At 47.8% G+C, this 11449-nt stretch overlaps 1 protein-coding gene across 13 annotated transcripts in view; it reads left to right on the forward strand.

Moving 5' to 3' along the window:
- Positions 1-200: 200 nt before the first annotated feature.
- Positions 201-11449, forward strand: part of Jakmip3 (Janus kinase and microtubule interacting protein 3) — a 128621-nt gene continuing 117372 nt past the window's right edge. For 11 of the 13 annotated variants that reach the window (XM_029531901.1, XM_029531920.1, XM_029531913.1 and 8 more), the window contains exon 1: positions 547-624. The gene's annotated coding sequence lies outside the window, so the exon portion shown is untranslated. Of the gene's footprint in view, positions 247-546; positions 625-11449 lie in introns of those variants that run through there. The other 2 variants (XM_029531908.1, XM_029531951.1) reach the window with 2 other exon arrangements.

Below are 11449 nucleotides of genomic sequence, written 5' to 3' on the forward strand. Positions count from 1 at the left end.
GGCAGAGCTCTTGGACCTAGGTTCTATGTCCAGTATCGGAAGGGGCAGGGGCAAAGAGAAGTAGGAAGGACAGAGTGTTGGGATCAGGGATAACATTTGTTTGCTGAAGCTTGAAAAACGTTTCTCTCCCTACAGAGCCCGGGAAAGCAGCTTTTGGAGCCGGGAAGCAAAGGGTTAAGGGTTGGGACACCCACGTGCAACTCGCGGGCGCTGCTCATGGCTGCTCACATCCAGCACGCAATGAGGGTGAGTGATTCCTACCACGGATAGTCCCTCGTAGGCGCGTGGCCCTGGGCGACCCGCAGGCACATTTAACCTGGCTGGCTTTTAGATCCCCACCCAGCACAACGGGGCCCTCTAAATCACCAGGGTCATCTTCAGCAATGTCATTTCTCACTTTAACGGACCCAGGACTTATTTCTTAAAGGAATAAGCGCAACGATCTGGGGAAGCCAAGGGGCGGGCGACGCTGGGCCGGCGCCGGCTGGAGCGCCCGCAGGGGCGGGCCGGGGTTCGGGGCGCTGCCCGTGGTGACGCGCGGCCCCCGCCCGCCACAGCGCCGCTGCGATGGCTGAGTCCGGCCGTCGGACGCCGCCGCCCGAAGCCTGATCGAGGGGAACCTTGGTGAGCAGCCGTGCGATCCTCAGGATCCCACACATCCCACAGCTGAACTGGGAGGGGATGACGGACGCGCTTTGCAGAGCCCCTTACGCTCCACCGGCTCCTGGCACTGAGTATTCAGGGCCGGCGGGTGCCCTGCGCTGCGGGCTGTAGGTGGCTTGGGGTGCCGGGGATGACACCGGAATGGAGCAAGGTGGTGACGCCCAGGGTGGCGGAGATGGCACCGGAATAGAAAGGGGTGGCGACGCCCAGGGTGTATGGGGATGGCGCAGGGTAGCGACTCTCGGGGTGGTTCCGGGATGGAGCGGGATGGCACCGGGATGGAGCAGGGTGGCGGGGCTTGCTCGACTCTCCCTGGTGATCCGGGGTCCGGAGGCCTTGCCCAGGTTGGGGTCTTTGCCTCTCTGGGAGATTTCTCGCGTTCCACTGGTCATTTATTTCACCGCACCGGTTTCCCGCGGTGTGCGGGAGCAGGGCCAGACCAGCGCAGGCCTAGGGAGCTGCCGGTGACGCTGCGCTGGGTGTGGACGCGCAGGTGCGCCGCTGCCGCCGCCGCCGCCGCCGCCGCTGCCGCTGGGGACTCGTAGTCTTCACAGTAGCTCCTCCAGGATGGTGCTGCCAGGCCTTTTTAGATTTTTATTTTTTTGGCAGATGGTTTAAATTTTTCCCATGTTCCCGTTTCCGGGATGAACGTACAGCAGTGGGATCTTTGCTGAGGATATGCAAGGCCACCGAATTACCATTTGCTTGCATTTGGGAGTTGGTGAGAGGACGCTGGCCTGGGCAGTTTTTTGAGGAAAAGGATCTGCTTATCCATTTGACCTTGCCTACTTAAAAAAAAAAAAAAAAAAAAAAAAAAAAAAAAAAAAAAAAGGGTTGGTGTTTTAAAAAAGGCAAAAAACAAAAATCCCTAAACCTTCTGCTTCCTAGCTAGATTCAGGCTTTCTCCACAAGATGGTGAACCGCGCAAAGCCCTCTTTGCCAACTGCCTGAAAATACAGTTAAGCTGGTGGTGAAGCCGATGGTGACTCAGATCTGGGTGCTTTCTGGCAGAACAGCAGGACACCAGAAAAGGCTCTGGCCTTGGTTGTGGGGCCAAAACTAGAGAGTGGAGTTGCGGGAGGGGGTATTTCCAGCTTGCCCTGTAGGTGGAGTGAAGAACGCAGGGTCCTCTTTCCACCAAGGTACCCAATTAACACGCAGAGAATAAAGCATCTTGGCCCTCTTTTCTCAGGAAGCCAACGTGTGGTTGTGAATTTAAACCCTTAGAGCAATAGCCTGCAGTATTTCACTCTACACTGGTGGGGTGAGGAGTCTGGTTCACCAAGCTTTGAGGCACACCAACATGGAAGACATTAGAGTGTTTTTTCTGCAAGAAGAGCGTTGACCAAGCCCACGTGGTTCCATGTGGTTCTGTGTCTGTGGACCTGTGTCCACTTTCGGGGGTTACCCTGGCAGAACCAAGTTCTGTGGCTGTAAGGAAATACCATAACCACTGGCCTGACCTTAGTTTAAAAGAGAATAGTCATATATATATATATATATATATATATATATATATATATATATAGTCCCATAGCTCATTCAAAAAATAGATAAGTAAACGTTGTGATTTGTGATTTGGAAAGGAGAAAGTTGATTTTGGCTGAGTCCTGACGGAACTGAGAACCTGTCACTAGTGGTCTTTGCTGTCCTACCTGTCCTGTTTCTCATCAGAATCTCCTACCCACAATCTGACCCTAGTGGCAGCTGATGGCAGTCAGCCAGCCAGTTCAAGGTCTGAGGTTTGGGTACCAAAGTTTGTATTCGTTGTGATTTCAAAATCCAGGAGAATGAAAAAAATGCTATAGTAACTGAAAAAGTATTGCTGGATGTGGTGGCTCACACCCCCTGGAGTTTGAGGCAGGAGGATTGCTTTGAGTTCAGGCGGGGCTATATAGTATGTTCTGGGCCTACATGGTGTCCAGAAGATGACCGTGTTGCAATACTAAATATGTCTTGGCTAGAGAATAGGACCTTGTTTTGATAATGAAATCAGTAAAACTTATTATTATGTGAAGTGAAACGACAAAAAGGAACTCTGGCATAAGTCGCACTGTAGGCACCGCCCTGTCTCCCTTTCGGGAGGAGGTTTCACATGAATCGTTCGCCATCACCTCGCCTAGGTCTCTAGTGAGAACAGCATGGCCTTCTCCATCAGAACAACCAGATGGGCTCTTTTTCTATTTTTGCCTTTATTACGGCAGGTGAGAGCACTTTTCAGGACGTCTGTCCTCTTAACAAATTCTAAGTATAATGGTTTCGGTGTGAAACATCTCCCACAGGCTCCTGTGTGAACATCTTGTCCTCAGAGTCCCAGTCGCCATGCCCCCCCCCCCATCAGCCAGCCCTTCTACCCCTTTGCTGTGAAACTGAGCTACAATAAAATCACTCCTCCCTTAAGCTCCCCTTAGCTTAGTACTGGGTGGCAGCAATGAGAAAAGCCACACTCAAAGCTCCTAATACTTCCAGTGTCAATCATGGACAATTACCAGCTGTAACCACAGTGTCCTATTGTAGACACCTAGAACACATGCCTGCTTCTAATGCCCACCATTGCAGTCTGGCTGGACCATGTTGGATCTCTCATAAATGGAGCCATCTGGCTCTTGTCTGTCTGGGATTGGCTTGTTTGACTTTCCGTAATGTCCTTAGCATGGTGCCATTTCCTTCTTTGTCAAGTACTATCTCACCATGGGCACCCCACAGTTCTCAACCCCTTCTCGATGAACATTCTAAGCCCACTCTATGTTCATGCATTTGCTGTGGGTCACCTACAACAGCATAGGTGTGTTCTAGGGAGTCAGCAATTGGCTGGGAAGAAGTGTTCTCAGAGGGCTAGGTGTGCTCTGCTGAGCTCACCCTGTCCTGGTGCAGTTGCCTGTGGGAGCCTGGAACAGTGCTGGGGAAGAGGACAACACCAAGGGCTGTGTTTCTGGAGCTGGTGGCCAAGCTTGGATCCAGGTGTGACATCCTGGAGTTGGGGAGGCATGCAGCTAGCCGTAGTCATGGACTGGCTAGCTGCTTCCTTTGATGTTAAGACTATAGGAGGCTTGGTTGGGGTATAGCCCACACTGGCCAGCAAGACTACTATATCCACTGGGTCTCTGCATACCCTGTACTTGTACACTATGGTTAGTGGGTGTCCAGGAATATATAGAAGTGAACAGAGGCTGTTGCCTGGTGTAGCTGGCACAGTAAAGGGCTCAACTGAGCTGCAGAGGGGCTTAAAATGTTCCTGGCAGTAAGTGGAACTCAAGGGCAGGGTCTACTGTAGCGTCCATAAGGACCTTACACCTCATCTGCCCTGCGAAGCCCCAGCTCCCTTTTCATGTTGTGTATCTCTTTCTTCATCTCCCTCCTTAGTGAGCCAGGTTGAACTACCTGTCCCTACTGGGACTAAAGGATGGGAGGTTTGGGGGGGCAGGTCTAGCCTGGAGCAGCTGACAACGGCAGACCTTTAACCACTGGAGCCTTGCTGACATTACAGCCATGCTTGCATACTCCTGGTCTCTCTGCAGCTCTGACTCCACACAGCCTGATATTCAAACTGGGGTAACACAACTCAAAAGGGTGGCCATCCCAATCACCCTTCAGCTATCAGACATAAGTAGTAGATTGAGCTCTCAGAAAACTCACATCTGAATCTGCCATGAAGTCCTGCCTAGTGTCTTATTTGCCTTCTTTCTCCCTTTCATTTCTCTTTGTGTATGTATGTGGTGTGTGTGTGTGTGTGTGTGTGTGTGTGTGTGTGTGTGTGTGTGTATGTACAGGCACATGCATGTGGGTGCCCCCATCATATCACACACATATGGAGGTCGGAGTAAAATATCAGTCCTTAACTTCTATCTTGAGATAGGGTCTCTTGTTTCCTACTGCACATGCCAGGTTCGCTGTCTCCAGAGCTTCTGGGATTCTTCTGTCTCCAACTCCCATCTTCTCACAGCAGGGTGCTAGGAACACAGACACATGACCCACACACCTGGCTTTTTCTCATGGGTCCTGGGGATTCAAACTCAGGTTTTTCAGACTTTCATAGAGTGGTAAAGATCTATTAATGAATTTTCCCAGCTCTCCCTCTTTTTCTTTTCTTTCTTTTCCTTTTTTTTAAATTTCCTTTTTTTTCTTTTGTTGCTTTGAGACAGAGTCTCACTGTGCAACCTGAGCAGTCTTGGGTTGAATTCTCTATGTTGTTCAACCTGGCCTTGAATGTATGGCAGATCTCCTGTCCTAGCCTCTGGTGTGTCGGGATTACTAGTGTGCACCACCATGCCTATCTTTTTGACAGCTTACTTTCTAACTTAGCTGTTTTCCTTCTGCTGATGTTTTATGGTCTTGGTATTTCAATTTTGTGTTTTTGCTACACCTAGGCTATTCTAGGTTGGTGTCTTACAGTGGAGAAATGACAGCTGATTTCGTCGCTCCAATACTCACCTTTGATTGGAAGTTGGCAGGTGCTTGGTCTTTGCCATGTCCAGCAGGCATTGGTAAAGCCTCTGCCTTCAGCAGTTCAGGGTGAAATGTTGAAGAATCACTAGGAAGCTTGAGTTAAAGGAACTTTCTAGCCATTGCCACCGCCACCACCGCCACCACCGTCACCACCACCAGGAGCAGCTGAAACTTCAGGGCTTGGGATCCTGTGTGTTCCAAGGCTAAAAGATGATCTGCTTTTGTTTTGTTTTGTTTTGTTTTGTTTTGTTTTGTTTTGTTTTCTGTAACATTTGAGTTAAAACCCCAAGAGGAGAACATGTTGGAAGTAAGCCAGGAAGCAAACCCAAGTGGAAGTGAGATTCAGGATTTCCCCCTGCACTCCTGCCTACCTTTATCCCAGTGTGAGTCCTGACTCTATCTGAAGGCAGGGACAGGGCAGGTAGGGCTCCCCAGGGCAAGGTGGGTAAGGCCTTTCAGGAGTCAGAGGAAGCTGCTGTCTTCCACTCTCCCCAGGGATTCCATTGCAGCATAGCCTTAAAGGGGGGTGGAGGTGACTTTGTAGGTTGTGTGTGTTTTAACTGTGGCAAAATATGCACATTATAAGATTTGACACCTGGGCCTCTTGAACAGCGCGCAGTTCTGTAGCATTAAGCACATTTACACTTTTACAAAACCATCACGGCCGACCCACCTCTAGATCTATTTTTGTCTTACAAAGGTAAGGTTCAGGGGCTGAAGAGACAGCTGTCAGTTAAGAGCCCTTTCTGCTCCTCCAAGTGTTGGAAACAGAATAATTCTGATGTCGCATAAAGGGATAAGGTGGTTTCTTTTTGATAAAAAAGGTGTGCCACCACTCAAAAGGGGCTAGCAAGCACAGCAGGGGAGAAGCGCAATTGTTTTCTGTTCCAAGGCAGGAGGGACAACCTCTGATAGAATAAAACCTCATTGCTCACAAGGGGGCCAGAGTACAGTTCCCAGCACCCACGTTGGGCATCTTGTAAGTGCCTGTAGCTCCAGCTCCAGGAGATAGGACACCATCTTCTGTAGAAACCTTCACATGTAGACACACAAATTAAGAGGTAGTAGAAATCCTTTTTTAAAAACTTTGAAACGGGAGGGAGAAGAGGACCAAGGGCCTCTTCTCCCATTGATGCCATCCTCTGCTACATATATGGCTAGAGCCATGGTTCCCTCCATGTGTACTCCTTGGTTGGTGATTTAGGCCCTGGGAGCAATTTGATATTGTTGTTCTTCCTATGGGGTTGCAAACCCCTTCAGCTCCTTCAGTCCTTTCTTTACAGGAGTGGGTGGATGGGTGGGGGTATACCCTCAGAGAAGCAGGAGGAGGGGGAATGAGATAGGGGGTTTCTAGGGGAGGGATGGGGAAAGGGGATAACATTTGAAATGTAAATAAATAAAGTATCCAATTTAAAAAAAGGAAAAAATAAACCTCTGAAAGGTTATCCTCCTTAGATGCCAACCCCCTATTCCCCCCCCCCCCCCGTTGACCTCCCAGGCTTCCATCATTTCTGATCTGCCCATTCTGGGACATCAGGAGTGAAGGCATAGTGTGGACCTTCTTGTGACTGGCTTGTCTCACCAGGCATCATCTCTTCAAGGCGCATCCATGCTCCATTGAGAGGTGCTGGCATCCCCCTCTGTCTTCTTTGTAATGAAAAAACTATTTTTATTCATGTGTTTACGTCTCTAGTGTCAGTAGGGCCAGAAGAGGGCATCGGATTCTCCAGAGCTGGGGTTGCAGGCAGTTGTGAGCTGCCTGACATGGGTGCTAGGATTTGAACTTGTATCCTCTGGAAGAACAAGTTCTCTTAGCCAATAAACCATCTCTCCAGTCTTTAAGGCTGAGGAGGACCATAATCTGTTTGCATTTATCCTTCAGCGCATGCGTATGTCTCTCCACGTTTTAGCTTGTGCACAATGTCACTGTGGGCTCAGCTATGGGAATAGCTAAGACTGTTTTAATACTGTCTATATTCAGAGTCCACTATAAACATTGTTGCATATCTATCTATCTATCTATCTATCTATCTATCTATCTATCTATCTATCTATCTATCCATTTTGAAACAGGGTGTTACTATGTAGCCCTGGTTAGCCTGGAACTTACTATGGCCTCAAACTCACAGAGATCTGCCTGCCTCTGCTTCCCAAGTGCTGGGATTAAAGGCATGCACCATCATACCCAGCCCCAGACCTTCTTTAAAAACAAAAACTAAAACTAAAACTAACTCCCAAACCCAAACCACTGCTTCCTCCGAGAGTGGAGCTTACGACCACATGGCCTCGTTTGATGTACTGCCTTGCTGTTTCCATGGTACTTGCCTCAGTTTCCATTCCCACCAGTGGTTGCAGTTTCCATGAAGACTTGCTTTCTGTTTATTCTGTGGGCACCTGCCATCCTGTGGCTGTGAGGTGGTGTCCCACTGGTTTTGATTGACATGTCCCTAGTGGTCACTGACAGTAAGCATCCACTCCTATGCTTGCTGCCATCTGTACACTGATGTCTCTCTTCTTGACATCTTTTGGGGACACACATCTGCTTCTTCCAGTAGCTCTTTTAAGCTCTTTGAGAAGATCTATACTTGACTTTCCCCCACATACCCCAGGGTGCAGGTAAGAGAGGCTACAGATGTAGTTCAAGCCTTCTGCATCTTACAGCTGTTAGAGAAGCCTGAAGGGTAATGAGCAAAGTCTGTGAAAAAAAATTAATGCACTTACAGTGCTTCAATAAACTAAGCTTTATTTTTAGTTTTTTTTGGGATGCAGTAAAATTTACACAGTGGCCTCTCTTGATGGCAACCACCTTTTCTCTTGGGGTTGTGCAAACATAAGGACACATACCCCAGCCCTGGCACACGCCAGAGAATCCCCATCCCCAAAGCCCTCCACAGCCCTGCTGCCCTGGCAGGAAGAGGTGTCTCTCTTCCCTGGGCACATTAGCTCAACCTCTGTACTTCACAAGAACAGACCCATCAGGCTGTGCCTTTGTGTCTGGGCTCTTTCATGAGTGCCGTGTTTCTGGGCTGACCCACTTTGATCTAAGGTAATAATTCTTTTTCATTGCTGAATAGCATTTGTTCCATTGTAGCTATCTTCCCCCTTTCAACCATTCACCTACTGAGGGACATGGGCAGCTGCCAGGCTCTGACTCTCATAAAAAAAAGTTCTTTCTTGATGTTCCTCCTCCTCCTCCTCCTTCTTCTTCCTCTGTCTCCTGAGTGCTGGGATTAAAGGCATACAGCACTCTGCATGGCTTGATACTCTTCTTCTAAAAGGCAAAGTTTTATTTTTGCACAATTTTGTTTTAGTTCATTTTAAACACTTATTTATTTGTGTACATATGAATATGCATTTGTATGTGTTGTGTGTGTGTGTGTGTGTGTGTGTGTGTGTGTGTGTACGCTGAAGGACAATTTGCCGGAGTCAGTTCTCTCCTTCCATCACGTAGGATGTAGTAATTGAACTCAGGTCATCAGGCTTGGCAGCAGGTGCCTTTCTTTCTTTCTTTTTTTTTTTTTTTTTCTTTTTCACTCTGTAGACCAGGCTGGCCTTGAACTCAGAAATCCGCCTGCCTCTGCCTCCCGAGTGCTGGGATTAAAGGGGTGTGCCACCACGCCCGGCCCGGCAGCAGTTGCCTTTCTTTACCCACTGAGTCATCTTGCTGATCCTAATTATTTATTTTTCAATAAAATGCTTTAGATTAGCTTACAAAACAATGAGTTATACCACGGCTTCTTTGTTTAGGTGTTAAAATTATACTTTAGTTTTGGTTAGCATACAAAGAAGGGTTTCACTATGTCGTTTCCAGACACAGAAACCATGTTTTATTCTTATTTGCACCTCCCATCCCTCCTCTGTCCCCTCTCCCTCCTCTGTCCCCTCCCTCTCAGGTTCACCCCCTTCTGCTTCTGTGTCTCACTTACTCTCTTACAGGTTCCTCTTCCCAACTTCCCTCCCTTTAGACCTCTCCCTCCCCTCTCACAGCCCCCCTTCTACATTCATGCCTCAATTTTAGATTTACAGAAAATCTACAAAACTCGTCTGAGTTCTGTTCGACTGACCCTCACCTGGTTTCCTGTAGACAGCATCTTGTGTGAATAATCTGTGTGTGTCAGAAGCAGGGCATTAAAACAGAACTCTCAGCCTGGCCTTTAGTCCTAGCACGCAGGAGGCAGAGGCAGGATTTCTGTGAGTTTGAGGCCAGCATGGCCTACATGATGAGTTCGTTAGGGCTACATAGTGAGACTCTGTCTTACAAAATTGATTGATTAATTAATTAATTAATTAATTAAAATGGACTATCAACCTATCCTTATTTTCTGACCCAGAGACTCATTCTGGTCCCCTTGTACCAGCGGTATGTCCCCCAACTCAGTCTTCCTGTTTTCCATTGCCTTGAGGCTTGGAGATGTTGTTTGCCAGTTGAGTTTATCTGGCATGTCACTATCTGAAGGAAGCTATGATCTGGGACTAGAAGCCCTCAGCAGAGACACTGGATCCAAGGCGGGTCATCCTGCAGTTCCCAGAGCCAGCGCCCCTGCCCTGTGTGAGGTGCTCTGTAAGGGGGCAGCTTTCCCTTGCTAGTTGGTTAGTTGCACACTGAGCCAGTGCAATCAGTCCAGCTTCTGCTGCTGACCAGAAATGTCCACACTTGCATCTTATGGGTTCTGGTAGGGCACTCCCAAGGCTGCAAGCCCCTTCCTGTCATTTGCATCCACTAAGTGGAGTTTTTGTTGTTGTTGTTGTTGTTGTTTTGGTTTTTTCCAGGCAGGGTTTCTCTGTATAGCCTTGGCTGTCCTGGACCCTAAGTGGAGTTTTGTGGTGAAGAAAGGTGGTTCCTACTCCTGGGTGATGAACCCAGGTAGTTACTTTATGCCAAAGCTAAATTCCAGAGACAGCAACCTTTACTTAGCTCTATAAATGTCTCTAGCTGCAGCGTTCAGAGACAGGGAGACCCCTGCAAGTTTTCCATGAGCCTGGGTGTGGTGGTTTGAATAGGAATGGCCCTCATAGGCTCCTGTGTTTGAATGCTTGGCCCATAGGGAGTGGCACTATTCAGAGGTGTGGTCTTGTAGAGTAGGTGTGGCTTTGTTGGAGGAAATGTGTTGCTGGGGGATGGGGACTTGGAGGTCTCACAAGCTCAGAACTAGGCCTAGTGGCTTACAGTTCCTTTCCTGATGCCTGCTGATCCAGATGTAGAACTCTTAGTAACCTCTCCAGCACCATGTCTGCCTGCATGCCACCACGTATCCAACCATGACAGTAATGAACTAACTCTGAACTGTAAGCCAGCCCTAATTAAATCTTTCTTTTATGAGAGTTGCTGTGGTCATGGTCTCTCTTCACAATAAAACCCTAATTAAGACAGTGGGTCCGGGAGAGGGTCTCACTTTGTAGCCCAGGCTGACCTTGAGCTAAAGTCCCTGAACCTTAGCCTCCCAAAGTGCTGGGGTGACAGACATGCACTCACTGTACCAGCTTGGTGTCCCAAGTGTGAGTCCTATCTGCTCTTGCTTCTGGAACTTTATTGTTTTTTTTTTTTTTTTTTTTGCCTGAAAGCCTTGAGGATTTTTGTCTTTACCTTTAATGTCTCATAGTTTTACTAGATATGTGTTGAAGTCAATAAACTGGATTTAGTTTTCTAGAGACCTGGTAAGTCCTTTGAAATTCAAGTGGTTTTTAAAAATCTACATGGGAAACTTTCTTGTTATAGCTTTACATTTTTATTATTTATTTATTTATTGGTTGGTTATTTGCTTGGGTATTTTTGCTGTATATATATCAGTATAGCATGTGGCCAAGAAGGCTAGACGAGGGTGTTGAATCCTTTGGAACTGGAGTTAAAGAAAGTTATGACTCTCCATGCGGGTGCTGTAATAACCCGCCCTCTGGAAGAACAACCGGTGCTCTAAACCTCTGAGTCAGTCCCCAGTCTTCCTGGTTATAGCTTTAAAGATGATCTTTGTTTTACCATTCTGTTCTTATCTGCTCTTTGGCCCCTTTGTCTGGTTTTGCCTCGGTCTCTGTTTCTTGTCCTCTCCTCTTCTCTCCTCTTCTATTTTTCCTGTCTTAAGACATGGTCTCATTCTGTAGCTCAGGATGGCTTGGAATTCACTGCGTATCCCACCCTGGCCTTGAACTCATCATGGACTCTGCACAGTCCACTCAGGTGGCTGAAGATTAAAGACATGCTAGTTCACATGCTAGTTCCTTTTTACAGTTTTCTTTACTCTCTTCTCTTTTCTCTTCTCTTCTCTTCTCTTCTCTTCTCTTCTCTTCTCTTCTCTTCTCTTCTCTTCTCTTCTCTTCTCTTCTCTTCTCTTCTCTTCTTCTCTTC

Source organism: Mus pahari, chromosome 1, assembly GCF_900095145.1.
Source record: "Mus pahari chromosome 1, PAHARI_EIJ_v1.1, whole genome shotgun sequence".
Taxonomy (NCBI): domain Eukaryota; kingdom Metazoa; phylum Chordata; class Mammalia; order Rodentia; family Muridae; genus Mus; species Mus pahari.